Consider the following 20,360-nt stretch of genomic DNA (forward strand, 5'->3'; position numbering starts at 1 on the left):
CAGTGTGTTATTTGATGATTTATCCAATTGCTAGTTATTGCTTAATAAAAACTGAAAAGAACTGCGGATGCTGTAAATCAGAAACAAAAACAGTAGTTGCTGGATAAGCTCAGCAGGTCTGTTTTGGTTCTGGTGACCCTTCCCGTAACCCTTCTCAGTACTGAGGAAGGGTCACTGGACCTGAGAGGTTAATTCTGTTTTCTCTTCACAGATGCTGCCAAACCTGCTGAGCTTTTCCATCAACTTCAGTTTTTGTTGTTGGGCCAGTTTTTACTTGACTGTCTTTCTCTGAGGATTCAGCGGGACTAAAGATTTGCTCCACATTTCCTGGTCCTATGGTATCCGAAGTTGGGCCCAGAAACGTGGGAGGCAGATGCAGGCTGATAATGTAAGTCTGACGGCAGAAATCCAACATTAGTTGACGCTCTTGAAAGATGCAGGCTGCAACTTTTGGCATGGCTCCATTTGCAAGTTGTAATCACGGTGGTATACAACCCATGATCTCTTCATGTGTACTAGAACATCAGGTGAGTTAATGCTTTGAGGGAGATTAAAACAAAAAGCTTCACAGAACCGCTTTTAAACTATTCCTATTTCATCCGCTTCTTCCTCTCCCGCAGGCCCAACCAGTCCCCCTCCACTGACACCCTTATCTGCCTAATCAAACTCGTCCTTGCCCTCAATAACTTTTCCTTTAACTCCTCCCAATTCCTACAAACTAAAGGGGTGGCTGTGGGCACCCGTGTGCATCCAAGTTAAGCCCGCCTCTTCGTAGGATACGTGGAACCATCCCTTTTCTGCAGTTACACTGGCACCGTCCTTCACCCCTTCCACTGCTATGTTGATTACTGTATCGGTGCTGCCTCATGCTCCCATGAGGAACTCGAACAGTTCATTGACTTTACTAACACCTTTTACCCCGACCTCATATTCACGTGGACCATCTCTGATACCTCCCTCCCCTTCCTGGACATCTCTGTCCCCATATCTAGTAACCGTCTCAGCACCAATATCGATTTCAAACCCACCAACTCCCATAGCTTCCTTGACTACACCTCCTCTCACCAACCCCCCAAGAATGTGATCCCTTACTCCCAATTCCTCCACCTCTGCTGCATCTGCTTGCAAGATGGAGCATTCCACTCCCAGACATCCCAGATATACTCCTACTTCAAGGACTACAACTTCCTCGCTCTGTAGAGCCATAATGCCTTCAACCGCATCTCTTGCATTTCCTGCCCTCAAACTCCATTCCCCCAAACAAAAATAAGGACAGAGAACCCCTGGCCCTCACATACCACCCCACCAACTTCCACATCCAGCGTATCATCTTCCACCACTTCCGCCACCTGCAATCTGACCCCATCACCAAAGAGATATTTCCCTCTGCACCCCATCTGCCTTTTGTAGGATCTGCTGACTCCACGACTCCCTTGCCTCCTTCGCACTCCCCACCAACACCACCACACCCGGCACCTTTCCCTGCAACCGCATTGGGTGCTACACCTGCCCCGACCTCCCCTTTTACCACTATTCAAGGTCCTAGACAAACTTTCCAAATTTGACAGGGATTCACCTGTGCATACTCCAACTTGGTCTATTGTACCGATTCTTCCCAATGTCGTCTCCTCCAGGTCGCTGAGCCCAAGCGCAGACTCGGTGACCAATTTGCAGAGCATCTGTGCTCTGTATGTTATAATTGACAACACCTTCCAGTTCCCAACTTCCCCCTCCCATTCTCTGGGTGACATGTCCACCCTGGGCCTCCTCCAGTGTCACAATGACACCACCCGCAAACTGGAGGATCAGCACCTCCTATTTTGCCTCAGGAGCCTACAGCCTGGTGACCTCAACATAGAATTCACCAGTTTCAAAACCTCCCCACCCCTGGCCTCACCCATGTCTAACCCTCCTTCTCATCCCCACCTCCTTAACCTGACACAACCTGTCTATCTTCTCTGCCACCTATCTGCACCACCCTTCCCACAGACCAATCCCTACCACTCCCTACCTACAACCACCTATCACCATCCCACCTACCTTCCCCCAGCCCCACCCCTCCTCCCTCTATTTATTTACCAGCTCCCTTGACCCTCCCCAATCCTGATGAAGGGTGTAAACCCAAAACATTGACTTTCCTGCTCCTCTGATGCTGCCTGACCTGCTGTGTTCCTCCAGCTTCACACTGTATTGACTCCTGTTTCATGTGGTTTAATGACACACCTCGTTCTTTATCTTCTCCTTGACCTGCCTGTAAGGTCAAAGGTATTTTCAGGTGTGAACTTCAAAGGAACATTATACCCATTTATACATTAACTAAATACTGCTGTACTTAGTCATAGATATACCAGACTTTGACTTATAATTACATGAGTTAAGGACTAATATATCTTTGATTGTTCAGGTCTATGCTGTAATGTGGTCTGGAGCAGAGATTGAGAGTTCGGAGTGTTCTAATTCCACCCACTTTGTCAATTTATATTCATGATGAACAGCTCCATGATAACATTATAAGGTTGCTCCAGGACGCTAACTCCCTTTTGAAGAACACTTTTTATCTCCTTGTCATAAACATTAATGATCACAGATATACATTCACAAATTTATTATCTAGAATCATAGAATCCCTACAGTGCCATTTGGCTCTCTGAACAACATCCTACCCAGATCCAAAACCACCCCCCAACCCTATCTCCAGAACTCTGCATTAACTGTGGCCAATTCTTCTAGTCTGCACATCTCTGGACACAATGGGCCAATTTTTTCATATCATTGGACTGTGAGGGGAAACCGGATCACCTGGGGGAAACCCACGTGGACACGTAGTTTTGAACTGGATAGATTATTTGGTTTAACAACATTTCCTGAATGTTTTCACTTTGTTTCTCCCACCTCTCTCTAAGTCTTTGAATTGACTGATCTATGTTGATAGGCAGTCAAAGAAAGTCTATAAGAAGGTGTAGAAAGACTTGGAATAAAGATTTGATAAGGTTCCCCATGGTAGGCTCATTCAGAAGGTCAGGAGGAAAGATGTGGATGCTTTGGAGAGGGTTCAGAGGAGGTTTACCAGGATGCTGCCTGGACTGGAGGGCTTATCTTATGAAGAGATGTTGACTGAGCTCGGACTCTTTTCATTGGAGAAAAGGAGGAGGAGAGGGGACCTAATTGAGGTATACAAGATAATGAGAGGCATAGATAGAGGTGATAGCCAGAGACTATTTGAGGCATAGATAGAGGTGATAGCCAGAGACTATTTCCCAGGGCAGAAATGGCTTACACGAGGTGTCATAGTTTTAAGCTGGTTGGAGGAAAGGATAGAGGGGATGTCAGAGGCGGGTTCTTTACACAGAGAGTTGTGAGAGCATGGAATGCGTTGCCAGCAGCAGTTGTGGAAGCAAGGTCATTGGGGACATTTAAGAGACTGCTGGACATGCATATGGTCACAGAAATTTGAGGGTGCATACATGAGGATCAATGGTCGGCACAACATCGTGGGCTGAAGGGCCTGTTCTGTGCTGTACTGTTCTATGTTCTATGTTCTAAATAAACAGGGAGAGGGGGGAGGTGGACCGATGATGGATAGAGGAGAAGATAGGTGGAGAGGAGAGTACAGGTGGGGAGGGGATAGGTCAGTCCAGGGAGGACGGACAGGTCAAGGGGGCGGGATGAGGTTAGTAGGTAGGAAATGGAGGTGCAGCTTGAGGTGGGAGGAGGGGATAGGTGAGAGGAAGAACAGGTTAGGGAGATGGGGACGAGCTGGGCTGGTTCTGGGATGCAGTGGGAGGAGGGGAGATTTTGAAGCTGGTGAAATCCACATTGATACCATTGGGCTGCAGGGTTCCCAAGCGGAATATGAGTTGCTATTCCTGCAACCTACGGGTGGCATCATTATGGCACTGCAGGAGGCCCATGATGGACGTGTCGTCTAAGGAATGGGAGGGGGAGTTAAAATGGTTTGCGACTGGGAGGTGCAGTTGTTTATTGCAAACCGAGCGTAGTTGCTCTGCAAAGCGGTCCCCAAGTCTCCGCTTTTTTTCCCCAACGTAGAGGAAGCCACAACTGGTACAGCAGATGCAGTCTACTGTTGTGGCTTCCTCTACATTGGGGAAACCAAGCGGAGGCTTGGGGACCGCTTTGCAGAACACCTCCGCTCGGTTCGTAATAAACAACTGCACCTCCCAGTCGCAAACCATTTCAACTCCCCCTCCCATTGCTTAGGTGACGTGTCCATCTTGGACCTCCTGCAGTGCCATAATGATGCCACCCGAAGGTTGCAGGAACAGCAACTCATTTTCCGCTTGGGAACCCTGTAGCCCAATGGTATCAATGTGGATTTCACCAGCTTCAAAATTTCCCTTCCCCCCACTGCATCCCAAAACCAGCCCAGTTCATCCCCGCCTCCTCAACCTGTTCTTCCTCGCATCTATCCCCTCCTCCAACCTTAAGCTGCACCTCCATTTTCTACCTACTAACCTCATCTTGCCCCCTTGACCTGTCCGGACTGACCTATCCCCTCCCTCCCTCCCCACCTATACTCTCCTCTCCGCCTGTGTTCTCCTCTATCTATCTTTGGTCCGCTTTCCCCTCTCTCCCTGTTTATTTCAGAACCCTCTCCCCATCCCCCTCTCTGATGAAGGGTCTAGGCCCGAAACGTCAGCTTTTGTGCTCCTAAGATGCTGCTTGGCCTGCTGTGTCCATCCAGCCCCACACTTTGTTATCTCAGATTCTCCAGCATCTGCAGTTCCCATTACCTCGAGGGAATTCTTTACCTTGTAGGCTGTTGTGGCTGGATCATTAAATATATTCAAGTCTGAGACAGATTTTTATTCAGTAAGGGAATCCAGGATTGTGGGGAAAAGGCAGGACCATGGAGTTGAATATGATCTAATTGAATGGCAGAGCACATTTGATAATCCAAATGGCTTACTTCTGTTCCTCATCTTATAGTCTTATACTTCATCCGCCGAATTTCTGTCCCACTTACTTAGCCATATGTCCCTTTACAGATTCTTTATATCCTCTTAATAACTTACTTTCCTACCTTTCTTTATGTCATTAGCAAATTAAACAACCATACAATTAGTTCATTCATTAAATCATGGATATAATTTAGAAATCATTGAGGCCCCAACACAGGTTCCTGTGATATTGTACTCATTGCATCTTTCAACCCAAAAATGACTTATTTATGTCTATACTCGCATCCTAATCAATCTATCATGTTGCCCCTATACCATGAGCTCTTGTGTTTCATAGTTACTTCAGTGGCACATAGTCATAGGCCTCTTAGATTTCTAACCACATCCACATGTTTCCCTTTATCTATAGATAACACAGTGTGGAGCTAGAGGAACACAGGTCAGGCAGTGTCAGAGGAGCAGGAAAGTTGAGGTTTTGGGTTGTCCCTTCTTTAGAAAATTCCTCTTTATCTATGTTGTTGTAGCTTCCTCCAAAACCGACAAAGAATTCGTCAATCATGATTTCCCTTTTACAAAACCACATTGACTCAGCTTGATTGCATCGAGGTTTTTATATGCCCTGCTGTATTCATTTCAAAACAATCCCGGAATTGCCCCTGTTAAAATAATTCACCTGCAGTTCCCTGCTTTCTGTTTCCTTGATCACCCGATATTATCTTTCCTTGCAATATTGCATTTTTTTCCCCAAGGAGACTTTGAGGATGTGATTGAAGCATTTCCTCTGCTTGTTGTGAGGCTCACCAGGCCTGTCAAAAATCCAAGTAGATTTTCTCATGTCAGGCAAAGGACAAAGTGATGAGGTCTGCCGGACGAATACCTGGAATAGCCATTTTATGAGCAAAGGTTGGAGATTCTGAGCTTGCATCTGCTGGAGTTTAGAAGAGTAAGAGGTGACTTGATTGAAGTCATGACTGGATGGATGTGGAGAGGATGTTTCTTCCTGTGGAGAAATCTGGAACCGCAGGCCAGTGTTTCGAAATAATTGATTCCCCATTTCATGCACAGAAGAGAAATCCTCTTCTCGCAGCAGTTTGAGAGTCTTTAGAACTCAGAAGCATACCGCCAGAAAGTGATGGATGCAGTGTCTGTGAACATTTTTAGGGTGTATGTAGCTAGGTTCTTGCGCAGGGCCTGTGGCTGGGGAATGTGCAATCATCAGATAAACAATGATCTTATCTAATGGTGGAGCATGTATAAGGGGCCAAGTGACCTGTTCCTTTGTCTGCACCTAATTTGTGTGTTCATCAGTATGTGAAATACCGCAAGGGTGTTTACTGTTACTGATAGTCAAGCCAAATGCCTTGAGCATTTATTAGTCTAGTGTTTATGTCGAACTTCCCTCAAATCTCTTGCTGACTACAGAGGGGGAGGACAGTTACTCGATGTGCTTGTCAGCACTAGCCCTGGAATAAATCTGCAGGGAATGTTGGAATTAGTAACTTTCAGACCTCAGAGTTTCAGTTCCCCTTACTGAAGTTCTCATCTCAATTCTTGTTAACATTTCTAATGCTTTAACTTTAAGCTGAAAATCTGTGGGTTTGAAACTCATTTCAGGGATTGGATTTTGAATCTAGCTCTCCTGTTCAAGTGCAGTGCTGAGGTGAGTACTTCGTTGTTGAAGGTAGTAACCTTCAGTTGGCAGGAAAACTGAGACCTTGTCTACTAGTCTGTTTCTCTCCCTTTTAATGTGGTCTTCAGGATCTGTCTCATTAACGAAACTTTTGGTTACTTGTCCTAATCTATTTCTTGTCTAGCTTAGTTTAAAAAGTTGGTTCTGTAATAGTGCAGTGTAGAGGAAGTTTTGAAGTTTAATGATGTCAAAGATACTTGATACGTATAAGTAGTAGATGATACTTAGGTGAACTTTAAGAGCATGCAGCTCATACCAAACATCCTGCTTTCAGTGACAACCACCCAAATCAGCTCAACAAGCTTGGGTGTGGAAAGTGTCCCACCTGATTGTTCATGGGCAGTGGTTATTGCTGGCTGGGCCAGGATTTATTGCCTGTCCCGAGTTAACCTTGAGAAGATGTCGGTGAGCTGCTTTCTTGAATAGATAGTCCATTTGGTGTAGGTACTGACATAGCTCTACTGAGAGGGAGTTCTAGGATTTTGACCCAGTGACACTGAAGGAATGGGCGATATATTTCCAAGTCAGGTGGTTGGTGAATGGCCCGGAGCGGAACTGCACAGCCCTTCAAGATGATTGATGTCAGCATTTTGAAAGTCAAAATGTCAAAAGCGTCTTCTGCAGTGTATCTTGTTGTTACTCTACAGTGGTGGTAGAGGGAGTAAAGCATGAAGGTTAAGGTTGCTTTGCCCTGGATTGTGTAAACCTGTTGAGTGTCTTTGGATCTGCACTATGCTACAAGTGGGGAGTTTTCCACCATTGCTGTTGTTCAAACCCATCTACTGAAGTCCCCATTTTAAAGTAATTGCTCCTGTGTAATATTTTGGATGAAATACTGTCCAAGCCCATACCTTGGACCTCTCTGTGTATAATTATTCCTGTGTTGCTGTCAACAGAACTCACCTCAGCAAGCCTTCAGCACTGATCCTGAACTTTGGCTGTCATTGCACTGTCTACCCACTCGAGTACAAGACTGTTTTAACACCAGCCTGTATGATTGTTCAGATTGATGCAGACTGACTTAACCAACCTTAGTAGTTCTATAATAGTGCATGAATTGGTGAGTGTGATCCCATCTGTTGGCCAATCCATTTTCTCAGGCTGATCAGTCTAGAACCAAAGAAGGATACAGTGCAGGAATAGGTCATTTGGGCCACTGTGCCTGCTGTGGTTTTGCTCCTTTCCAAAAGTCCTGCAATGGCTTCCTTTGGTGGTTTGGCATGTGGTACCTAATGCCCTGCCTGAATTGAATTGCATAAGAACTAGGAGCAGGAGTAGGCCATTCAGCCTCTTGAGCCTGCTCTGCCATTTAATATAATGGTGGCTGATCTCATCTAAACCTCAATTCCACTTCCCTGCCTGCTCCCCATAACCATTCGACTTATTACTGATTGAAAATCTATCTTACAGATGAATATAATTTTGAAGTGGCATGATCCTCCCAAATCATTGCATTAATATCATACATACTGATCAGTCATTTCCTAGCTGGAGAGACATTGTTTTTGTCAACCTGATCCTTGGCTAAGGGAACCATGAAGGGCCTATCCTCATATATTTTGGATGGGAATTTTAAAGTTAATTGAAGATTGTTGAGATAGGAACTTAGGAACAGGCATAGCCCATTCAACCTCTCAAGCCTGCTGTACTGTTCAGTAAGATCATGGCTGTTTTGTGGTCTAACTTCATATACCTGCCTTTGGCGCATATCCCTTGGTATCTTTGCCTAATAAAAACTTGTTTATCTCAGATTTAAATTTAACCAATGAATTAGCATTGACCACCATTTGTGGAAGAGAGTTCCAAATCTCCACTACTCTCTGTGTTGTAGAACTGCTTTCTAACATCACTCCTGACCAGCCTGGCCCTAATTCTTTGACTGCGCCCCCAGTTATGGAATCTTCAACCAATGGAAATAGTTTATCTTTATCCACCCTGTCTTTCCCTGTTAATATCCATGCTGTATGACTCTATGAGCCTATAAAATCTCGGCGACCTTGATCAGATCACCCCTTAACCTTCTAAATTCAAGTGAATAAAGGCCTAATTTGTCTAATCTCTCCTCATAATTTAACCCCTGGAGGACCAGGTAACATCCTTGTAAACACCCCTCTCTGATGAAGGGTCCAGGCCCGAAACGTCAGCTTTTGTGCTCCTGAGATGCAGCTTGGCCTGCTGTGTTCATCCAGCCTCACATTTTATTATCTAACATCCTTGTAAACCTGTGTTGTACTATTTAGCACATGGGAGCACCTTCACTACACAGCTCCAGTGATTCAAGGGGATGGCCTCCCACCAATCACCATCTCACAGGCAGCTACCGATGGGAAGCTGAAATCTGCCTTTCCAGCGATCCCTGTGACTGAATCAAGTTTCAAAACATGTGTCTCTATCCCTTGCTCTCTGTTTCTGGCTGCAGTTGTTCCTCATGGCAAGAGATTCCTGCACTATCTGTAATTCAGCACCAGTATTAACTCCAAAAATTTGTATCTGCTTTTATCTAGATGATGCGTTCTTTAGATCCTCGTATTAGGAGACCTCAAAGTTGGTATTTCCATAAGCTCTGGATTTTGGCAGCTTAGTCTTTTCATTAGGGCTTTGACTGGAGTCAAAATGGGACTGCAGTAGTCATAGATAGCCACTTTGGGAATTTCTGGTGACAGTCTCAAAGCAATGAAAGATATTGCACACTTCAGGAGACTGGCTAATGGTGATGATCTCCAGAAAGTAGTAACTCCTATGCTGTGCATTTGACAACTGTTTGTCTGGATTCCAGTCGCCTTTGTTATCTTGAGAAGAAATAGTGATTGAAGAGTCCATCTCAATGATTGAACCTTTTAAAAACGTGAAGCAACTGTTGGGAGCTTCCCACTGATGCACTATTTGTCAGTCAACTCGTTCACACTTACTGTCGGCTCAAATGGATCAAGACCACATTTTTATTTTGATATTTGAGGTCTGCAGACATAGATGATTAAAACATTTAGTTGTACTGTTCTGAAGAAAGGTCATTCAACTCAAAATGTTAACTCCGTTCCTCTCTCCATGTACGCTGCCAGTCTGGCTGGTTTTCTCCAGAAAGTTCTGTTTTTGTTTCAGATCTTCAGCGCCTCCGATTCTTTGCTTTATATTAGTAATGTTGATCAGTTGTTTTCCGGACCTTCCTCAGATTTGACTAATTTAAAGCAAGTATTAACAGGCTTTGGAAGTTGCTTGTGCATCAACCATTTTGTATAATTCCCACACTGTGAGTTATTTGAACAATACTGGGGCCCCTTCTCTTTGGCCTGTTAAAAGTGCCTGCAGTTGCCGCTCCATAGTAAGGGATGTCTGAAGTATTGGGCGATGCTGGTGCATGCTTTAAGCATGGTGCCAGTTCATTACATTTAGGATGAGCTAACCAATTGACTGCAACAATGTTTTGCCTATACCATAATAAAAAGCCTCAACTTGAACCAATGTTTTAATTCTACATACCAACGTATGAATTCAGAGTAAGTGTAAGGTGGCACGGTGGCTCAGTGGTTAGCACTGCTGCCTCACAGCGCCAGGGACCCGGGTTCGATTCCACCCTCAGGCGACTGTCAGGGTGGAGTTTGTACGTTCTCCCTGTATCTGTTTGGGTCTTCTCTAGGGGTTCCGGTTTCCTCCTACAGACCAAAGTTTAGCTGCATTGGCTGTGGGTAATTTCCCATAGTATCCAGAGATGTGTAAATTAGGTGGGTTAGCCATGGGGGTTGCAAGGTTTTTAGGGAAAGGGTAGGAGTGTGGCTCTGGGTAGGATGCTCTCGGAGGGATGGTGCAGACTTGTTGAGCTGAATGGCCTGCTTCCACACTGCAGGGATTCTATGATTCTATGACTTGACCGTTCAGCCCCTCTAGCATGCATAATCATTCAATAAGATCAAGGCTGATCTGATTATAACCTTCAAATCCACATTCCCTCCTGATAACCTTTCAACCCTTTCTCAACAAGAATCTATCCATTTCTGCCCAAAAATAATCAAGGGTTCTTGTTTCCATCACCTTTTCAGGAAGAGAGTTCAAAAAACACAGAATTCTCAGAGAAAATTTTGCCTAATCTCTGTTTTAAATGGGTGATCTGTGATTTTTAAACTGTGCCCCATTTCTAAATCCTCCACCAGATGAAGCATCTTCTCCAAGCTCACCCTGTCAAGCCCCCTCAGGCCCTCATTCTTCTAAACTCCAGTGGATACCAACCAATCCTGTCTAACCTTTCCTCATAAAACAACCTGTCCATTCCTGGTGTTAGTCTGGTAAATCTTCACTGCAGGGCCTTCACAGCATTTATATCCTTCCTTAGACAAGGGACCAATACGGTACACAGTACTCCTGTACAACTGAAGCATGGCCACCTTTATTTTGTATTGAATTCTCAATCAATCTGATTGTGTTTGGTGTGCAGTCGCCATAGAATCACAGAGCTGCACAGCTCGGAAACAGACCCTTTGGTCCAACTCGTCCATGCCGACCAGATGTCCTAAATTAATCTAGTCCCATTTCCCAGCTGGAAGTTTTTCACTCCACTTCAATATGTTCTGACCCCACGACTGAGGAGTGCTGCTGTTGATTCCCGCCTCTAATCTAGTGCAAAAAACAGTTATCTCACCGTCGCAGCTTCTTTAACATCCTCCCTGTTTCTTTAGGGTATTATAGCCCAATTGTCTCTGGCCAAGCCCTCGGGGCTCCTACCTCTGGTTCCTGAGGGCTGGGCTGTGTGTGATTTGTCCATGGTATGACCTGTTATCATATTAACTATGCACTAGCTGATGTTGTGATCACCTGCTTCACTTTTACCCACACGTGATAAAGAATGCGTCAGAGCCTCCGATGGGGCTGGAAAGAAGTTCCTGTCATTAATACACCCCCAATGACTGGTAAACATGAGGGAGATACCGATATCATTCTGAAAAATTAGCAGCTTTTCCTTTGTTATAAGTGGTCTGTTTCGGTAAGTTAATAAAGTGTGAAGCTGGATGAACTCAGCAGGCCAAGCAGCATCTCAGGAGCACAAAAGCTGACGTTTTGGGCCTAGACCCTTCATCAGAGAGGGGGATGGGGTGAGGGTTCTGGAATAAATAGGGAGAGAGGGGGAGGCGGACCGAAGATGGAGAGAAAAGAAGATAGGTGGAGAGGAGAGTATAGGTGGGGAGGTGGGGAGGGGATAGGTCAATCCAGGGAAGATGGACAGGTCAAGGAGGTGGGATGAGGTTAGTAGGTAGGAGATGCAGGTGCAGCTTGGGGTGGGAGGAAGGGATGGGTGAGAGGAAGAACAGGTTAGGGAGGCAGAGACAGGCTGGACTGGTTTTGGGATGCATGGGTGGAGGGGAAGAGCTGGGCTGGTTGTGTGGTGCAGTGGGGGGAGGGAACGAACTGGGCTGGTTTTGGGATGCGGTGGGGGAAGGGGAGATTTTGAAGCTGGTGAAGTCCACATTGATATCATTGGGCTGCAGGGTTCCCAAGCGGAATATGAGTTGCTGCTCCTGCAACCTTCGGGTGGCATCATTGTGGCACTGCAGGAGGCCCATGATGGACATGTCATCTAAAGAATGGGAGGGGGAGTGGAAATGGTTTGCGACTGGGAGGTACAGTTGTTTATTGTGAACTGAGCGGAGGTGTTCTGCAAAGCGGTCCCCAAGCCTCCGCTTGGTTTCCCCAATGTAGAGGAACCCATACTGGGTACAGTGGATGCAGTATACCACATTGGCAGATGTGCAGGTGAACCTCTGCTTAATATGGAAAGTCATCTTGGGGCCTGGGATAGGGGTGAGGGAGGAGGTGTGGGGGCAAGTGTAGCATTTCCTGCGGTTGCAGGGGAAGGTGCCGGGTGTGGTGGGGTTGGAGGGCAGTGTGGAGCGAACAAGGGAGTCACGGAGAGAGTGGTCTCTCTGGAAAGCAAACAAGGGTGGGGATGGAAAAATGTCTTGGGTGGTGGGGTCGGATTGTAAATGGCAGAAGTGTCGGAGGATGATGCGTTGTATCCGGAGGTTGGTGGGGTGGTGTGTGAGAACGAGGGGGATCCTCTTAAGGCGGTTGTGGCGGGGGCGGGGTGTGAGGGATGTGTTGCGGGAAATGCGGGAGACGCGGTCGAGGGCGTTCTCAACCACTGTGGGGGGAAAGTTGTGGTCCTTGAAGAACTTGGACGTCTGGGATATGCGGGAGTGGAATGCCTCATCTTGGGAGCAGATGCGGCGGAGGCGGAGGAATTGGGAATAGGGGATGGAATTTTTGCAGGAGGGTGGGTGGGAGGAGGTGTATTATAGGTATCTGTGGGAGTCGGTGGGCTTGAAATGGACATCAGCTACAAGCTGGTTGCCTGAGATGGAGACTGAGAGGTCCAAGAAGGTTTGGGATGTGCTGGAGATGGCCCAGGTGAACTGAAGGTTGGGGTGGAAGGTGTTGAAGTGGATGAACTGTTGGAGCTCCTCTGGGGAGCAAGAGGCGGCGCCGATACAGTCATCAATGTAACGGCGGAAGAGGTGGGGTTTGGGGCCTGTGTAGGTGCGGAAGAGGGATTGTTCCACGTAACCTACAAAGAGGCTGGTAAGTTGTCAGCTTAAATAGTTTCATGCTAATTCCACATCAAATCAACTGAGCGGTTTAATGTCCAGTCTTCCAATATTCCCCTGCTAATCTGGAAAACTATTGCTTAATTTACTGAGATAACAAAGTGTAGAGCTAGATGAACACAGCAGGTCTTAGGAGCACAAAATCTGCTGCTTGGCCTGCTGTGTTCTTCCAGCTCCACACATTGTTATCTTGGATTCTCCAGCATCTGCAGTTCCCATTATCTCTGCTTAATTTACTGAGTTGCATTTGGCTAATTGCATCAACTAGTAATCCAGTTCTATTAACCTGAACTGTTCAATACATTTCATCGATTGAGAATGTAAAATAAAATATATCTGGAGTTAGATATAGTAGGAACTGCAGATGCTAGAGAATCTGAGATAACAAGGTGTAGAGCTGGATGAACACAGCAGGCCAAGCAGCATCAGGTTAGCAGGAAGGCTGACGTTTCAACCTAGACCCTTCAGAAATTAAACTGTTTGCCGTTAATCTTCTGAATATATCCCTGTCATTGCTCTAAGTTGCACAGACTGTCTGCTTTAGGACAAATTTTATCATTATATTTTCCTTTATTCCTATACAGTTCATGAGCAATGTTTATTTAGACCATAAGCTGTAGGACCAAATCAGGTCATTCGGCCCATTGAGTCTGCTTCTCCGTTCGATCATGGCCAATAAGGGGGAGGCAATGGCGTTGTGGTATTATCACTGGACTGTTAATCCAGAGACCCGGGTAATGTTCTGGGGTCCGGGTTCAAATCCTGCCATGGCAGATGGTGGAATTTGAATTCAGTAAATATCAGGAATTAAGAATCTAATGATGACCGTGAATCCATTGTCGATTGTCGGAAAAACCCATCTGATTCACTAATTTCCTTTAGGGAAGGAAACCTGCCATCCTTACCTTGTCTGGACTACTTGTGACTCCAGACCCACTGCATTGTGGTTGACTCTCAACTGCCCTCTGGGCAATTAGGGATGGACAATAAATGCTGCCTGGTCAGCAACACCCTCATCCTTTGAATGAGTTATAAAAAAAAACTAATTCTGAACATCAGAATGTGGGAAAATGCTCCTTGAGCTCAATCTGCCATTCTGTTAGATTATGGCTAATCAGTACCTCAACTTGATTTATTCTGCATCCCTCACAAAAGTCTGTGGTTCTCTGTTGCAAAATTTAATTTAACTTGCAATATCCACACCCTTTAGGGAAGCTCGTTCCAGTATTCTACTACCATTTCACCCCTCAGCAATCTAAATCTGTAACAATGCTCCTGATTTTCTGGGTTTTCCCATTGGAAGAAATTGTCACCAGGATCTTTCTAGCTTTTTAAGATCATGTATGAAAATTCAGGAGAAGCAGGATTTCACACTGTGTATCTAGTCTTTCATTGTCATAAACATGGTGATCAGATTGTGCCTCGAGAGGACACAGGCCTGTGTAACCTGTCCTTCTAATGTACCACTTTTAGCCCTGGAATCATTCTGGTGGACCTGTGAAGCTGCCTCTGTGAGGCCGATCTCTCCTCCTGGAATGTGGTGCCCAGAACTGATCCCAATTGCTCCCAGCACGGTCTGTCCATGGCCCATTGAACTGAAGCATCGCTTCCTCATGTTAAATTTCACTTCTTGAAATAAGAACTACCATTTCGACAGTCATTACTCCTCATTTTCCCACTGGTCATTCCTCTAGGCCACTGTTCTAATGTTGAGTGTGATGGCTTCAATATACACAGTGCCTCATGTTGAATCTGCTTTCCAGAATGAAGTGGTGGGAGGGAAGGCTGCAGGGAAGAAATGTTTTTAAACAAAAACATAAAACTGAGAAAGCCTAGAGCATGTCTAGTTACAACTTCTGACATCGGTCCTGCTTCACCATCTCTGTGATTTAATGACTATAAAAGTAATTTGCATTTCTGTAACACCTTTAACACAATAAAACACTCCAAGAAGTTTTGCAGGTATGATTGTCCAACATATTTTGACACCGAACAAGGGTGCATCAGGACAGGTGACCAAAATCTTCATCAAAGATAGATTTCAAGAAGCGTTTTAAAATAGGAATGAGTGATAAATTTGGGGAGAGAATTCATGGCTGTTGATATGGAGTGACTCAAATCACAGATTTCAAGAGACCAGAATGGAAAGAGTACAGAGATCTCAGCCAGTTTGGAAAGGATAGGAGCAGTGACATATTAGAGGGACCTGAAAAGAAAACTGAAAATTTTTAAAATAAAGATGTTGCTAAGCCAAGAACGGATGGAGGTCACTGACATATGACTGCTGGGTGTGAGGTAGATTGTAGGCACCAATGTTTTGTTTGAACTTTAGTCTGTGGAGAGCAGCAGTTAGGATGTCAGCCTACAGAACATCAGAATAGTTGAGTCAAGAGTTAAGAGAGGCTGCTATTGAAATAAGAATCAAGAACAAAGTTGCTGGAAAAGCTCAGCAGGTCTGGCAGCATCTGTGAAGGAAAAAGAGTTAATGTTATGGGCCCAGTGACCCTTCCTCAGAACTGAACTCAATTCAGTTCAGTTCTGAGGAAGGGTCACTGGACCCAAAACGTTAACTCTGGTTTTTCCTTCACAGATGCAGCCAGACCTGCTGAGCTTTTCCAACAACCTTGTTTTTGTTCCTGATTTGTAGCATCCACAGTTCTTTCAGTTTTTATTTGCTATTGACATAAGCCTTGTCAGTCTGTTAGAAATATGACAATCTCAATGACCCAATTCTCTGAAAGGAATAAACACAGTGGTTGCGACCAGCCTCTCTAAACACCTGTTGAAGGAATTACTGAATATAAAAATAGGGATGGTTTACACCAGTCTATCTACAAAGCATGCCTGGCATTTGCTGTTCCACTAAAAGGCCTTTGGCAATGAGATTTGAGGATGTTCAGTTATAAGTGTTCCTTTCCGTTTTCCTGCTGTGGATGTCAGTCACGGCTGGCTCAGGGAAATAAGGAGACCAAACAATGACACTGCCTCATTCCTCAGTAATTGCTTTGTATTAGTTGCCTGAAGGATGAGTTCTGTTTAAACACTGCACAACCTGTTCCCATATTTACTACATCACCACAAATTGGAAAAGGTTTTCCTTTATTAGTTGTCGAGATGTGGGTGTTTCTGGTGAGGCCGACATTTATTTCTAGTTTGCCCTGAGTAGCTTGATGCAATTGAGTGGTTTGTAAGAGTGATTATGACTTTAACCATGTTGGTTAACTGCAGGATTTCCGTCTCACTGGGATCAAACTGTCTGACAGCAGCCTTCCCTTCTTTAAAAAAAGAGTTATGTTTTTAACTAAAATTAGGCACCATTTTTATCTCCAGTGTTTTAAAATTAAATTCAAATTCCAGAAGTCTAAAAATAGTAGAATTTGAGCTCATGTTCTCTAGATTTGCTATGCAATATTATAACAACCACAGAATTGAACAAAAGGTGGAGAGAAAGTAAAATCCTTAACCTAAAAGCTGGGGAGTGTTGATGGGCTAAGCGTTGCCCTATCAAACTAGGCTGTCTTGTCATTGTGTGCTGCCTGGAGGCAAATCTCAGACTCACAGAGTATATGGAGCATGGAAACAGGCCCTTCAGTGCAAACTGGTCCAGCAGTTTCTCCACACAGAGAGTGGTGTGTCCATGTTCATTGATTGCTGATTCTTCACCTGCAGTTGTCCTCTTGGTAACTAAGTCAGTGGTGTTTTGCCATTGCCTTCCACTCTCCAGGTTAGGTGAGGAGTCAGGTCCAAAGGCTGCCTCAGTTAGGATGGGAATCAAATTGATGATTTGAACCTAAAGCCAACCACCCAGCCAATTGAACTAATCTGCCTCCATCACTCTGATCACTGCTTCTGTAATATACCTACCGTAAGATGCAGAATCAAGATGCATACTGATCATTTAGCTAGTAACCTGTCTATATTCAGGGACAAAAACAAAGTTGCTGAAAATGCTCAGCAGGTCTGGCAGCATATGTGAAGGAAAAAGGAGAGTTAACGTTTTGGGCCCAGTGACCCTTCCTCAGAACTGATGGTGGCTGGGAAAACGTGTCTATATTGTTGCTTCCACTGCACCCCCCTCCACCTCCCTCCACCTTGCACCTAGTGACCCTTCCCTCCATTTGTCCACTTCAACTGAGAGTGTTGCTGTCACGAATCAAGGAGGCCACTCTCAGCCAGTGTTGCCAGTGGGAGCTTGTCGAGTTGTAGTTAATATCTTGGCCAATGATTGCTAGAGATTTCCATATTGCTCATGCCTCACCTTGGTATACCATCACTGGGCGCTTCTGTCCCTCAGTCCAATTATCCAGTGAAGCTGAACTGTGTGCAAAAGAAGCAAGAAGTAACCCCACCAACCTCCAGATACAACGCATCATCCTCCGACACTTCCGCCGTCAACAATCCGACCCCACCACTAACGACATTTTTCCATCCCCACCTTTGCCTGCCTTCCGGAGAGACCAGTCTCTCCGTGACTCCCTTGTCCGCTCCACGCTCCCATCCAACCCCACCACACCCGGCACTTTTCCCTGCAACCGCAGGAAGTGCTATACTTGCCCCCACACCTCCTCCTTCGCCCCCATCCCAGGCCTCAAGATGACTTTCCATATTAATCAGACGTTCACCTGCACATCCGCCAATGTGGTACACTGCATCCACTGTACCCGTTGTGGCTCCCTGTCCATTGGGGAAACCAAGCGGAGGCTTGGGGACCACTTTGCAGAACACCTCCGCTCGGTTTGCAATAAACAACTGCACCTCCCAGTCGCGAACCATTTTAACTCCCCCTCCCATTCCTTAGACGACATGTCCACCCTGGGCCTCCTGCAGTGCCATAATGATGCCACCCGTAGGTTGCAGGAACAGCAACTCATATTCCACTTAGGAACCCTGCAGCCCAATGGTATCAATGTGGATTTCACCAGCTTCAAAATCTCCCCTCCCCCCACTGCATCCCAAAACCAGCCCAGCTCGTCCTTGCCTCCCTAACCAGTTCTTCCTCTCACCTATTCCCTCTTCCCACCCCAAGCCGCACCTCTATTTCCTACCTACTAACCTCATCCCGCCTCCTTGACCTGTCCGTCCTCCCCGGACTGACCTATCCCCTCCCTACCTCCTCACCTAAACTCTCCTCTCCACCTATCTTCTCCTCTATCCATCTTCAGTCCACCTCCCCCTCTCTCCCTATTTATTTCAGAACCCTCTCCCCATCCCCCTCTCTGAAGAAGGGTCTAGACCCAAAACATCAGCTTTTGTGCTCCTAAGATGCTGCTGGGCCTGCTGTGTTCATGCAGCTCCACTGGATGAAACTCAGCAGGTTTGGCAGCATCTGTGAAGAGAGCAATAGAGTTAACATTTCGAGTCCGATGAACCTTCTTTAGAACCCAATGAAACAGACAGTATAGGTTCATGTATAGCAAGTTTCCTCACATTTGTGTGGGTGCCACTGGCATTGATTTCACTTCTTCAACTGTTCAAGATCTTGCGATGTAGTTAGCTCAGCCACATTAGGGGCATTTAAACAGTCCTTGGATAAGCAGATAGATGATGATGGGATAGTGTAGGGGATGGGCTTAGATCAGTTCATAGGTCGACGCAACATTGAGGGCAGAAGGGCCTGTTCTGCGCTGTATTGTTCTGTGTTCTAAAGGTGGGACTGTAAATGTTATGGTCTTGGCTGATATTCCCACTCTGGAGTAATAAGAGTTATAGATCTCTAAAAGGATGCCACTGTCAAGCTGATACTGCCTGGCCCAAGTGCCAGTTTGCACAATAAAAATGGAAAATGGTGGAAATTCTCTGTAGGTCTGGTGGTTTCTCTGGAGAGAAAAGCAGAATTAATGTTCAGGTCTTTGATCTTTCATCAGAATAAGTTCTGGAATATTAAACTTTTTTTTCTCTACTGCTGCCAGATCTGTTGAATGTTTTCACTTTGGATTCTAGTAAAATTTGCAAAACTAAGACCCGGCGTACAAGCCTCTGCATCCTACTTTACCGACACAGGCAGCAGTGATACTGAAGCTAAATTCAAGTTTTGAATTGGTGATTTACAAGGTTGACCGTAATTCACACTTATGAGCAGGAAAGGTCTGCTGGAACTGCTTCACAAACCACAAAGCAACTGAGAGTCAGGTTTTGTTACCCTGCTCTCAACCTTGGTCTTCTATGAAATCCCAGTGAGGGGACTGTGTAGACAGGCCTTCGTTAAAAGGCTAGGCTTTGCAACCACAGAGCATTTGAATGTCTGTAACTTGGTTTCTGGCCCAGCTCTCTCATTCTGTGCTGCTTCACAGCCTGCAGTGTAGTGTGTATCTGGTTCTAATACTTCAAACACTTAACTGCCAAGGATTAGGGTGTATAATGTCACCCTGCCCTTTACATTCTTATTTCAGAAATGTTTACAAGAGGAGAGTGAGGAATTATTTCAGATCATGGATGTGAGTTTGCTCACTGAGCTGGAAGGTTAGTTTTCAGACTTTGTCACCATTCTAGGTAACATGGTCAGTGAGCCTCCGGTGAAGTGGACAAACAGGCAGAAAGCTAGCCACCAGGATACACGAACATCAACTAGCCACAAAAAGACTTGATCCACTATCACTAGTGTCCTTACATACACAGATGAGGAAGAACACCACTTTGATTGGGAGAACACATCCATCCTAGGACAAGCCAAACAGAGACACGCACGAGAATTCCTAGAAGCATGGCATTCTAACCAGAACTCCATCAACAAACACATTGATTTGGAGCCCATCTACCATCCTCTGAGAAAAAGAACTGTAAGTGACATCACCAACACGGGAAATGACATCACCAACCCAAGGAAACCTAAACAGATAAATAGAAAGCGGGACATAACACCAGCGCTTCTCCGGAGGCTCACTGATGATGTTACCTAGAATTGTGACGAAACATCTGAAAACGAACCTTCCAGCTCAGCGAGCAAACTCACATCCAGAACCTCAACCTGAGCTACAAATCTTCTCAAAACTCACTATTTCAGATCATTTCCCAAAGCATATTAGGCTGACATCCTTAGAGGATTGGGTATAAATTCCATGGGTACCATACTGGGTTTGGAGGGAAAACTGGCATCTTCATAACCCGCCATTGTACGTGCACCCCAGAGATGGGTGTTAATGTCGTTGCATGTGTTTCCTTCAG

At 45.5% G+C, this 20,360-nt stretch overlaps 1 protein-coding gene across 7 annotated transcripts in view; it reads left to right on the forward strand.

Annotated features, from left to right (window-relative positions):
- The window catches only part of stim1b (stromal interaction molecule 1b), a 130,003-nt gene that overhangs the window by 47,602 nt on the left and 62,041 nt on the right, over positions 1-20,360 (forward strand). The gene's annotated exons all lie outside the window — the stretch shown is intronic.

Source organism: Stegostoma tigrinum, chromosome 6 (assembly GCF_030684315.1).
Source record: "Stegostoma tigrinum isolate sSteTig4 chromosome 6, sSteTig4.hap1, whole genome shotgun sequence".
Taxonomy (NCBI): Eukaryota; Metazoa; Chordata; class Chondrichthyes; order Orectolobiformes; family Stegostomatidae; genus Stegostoma; species Stegostoma tigrinum.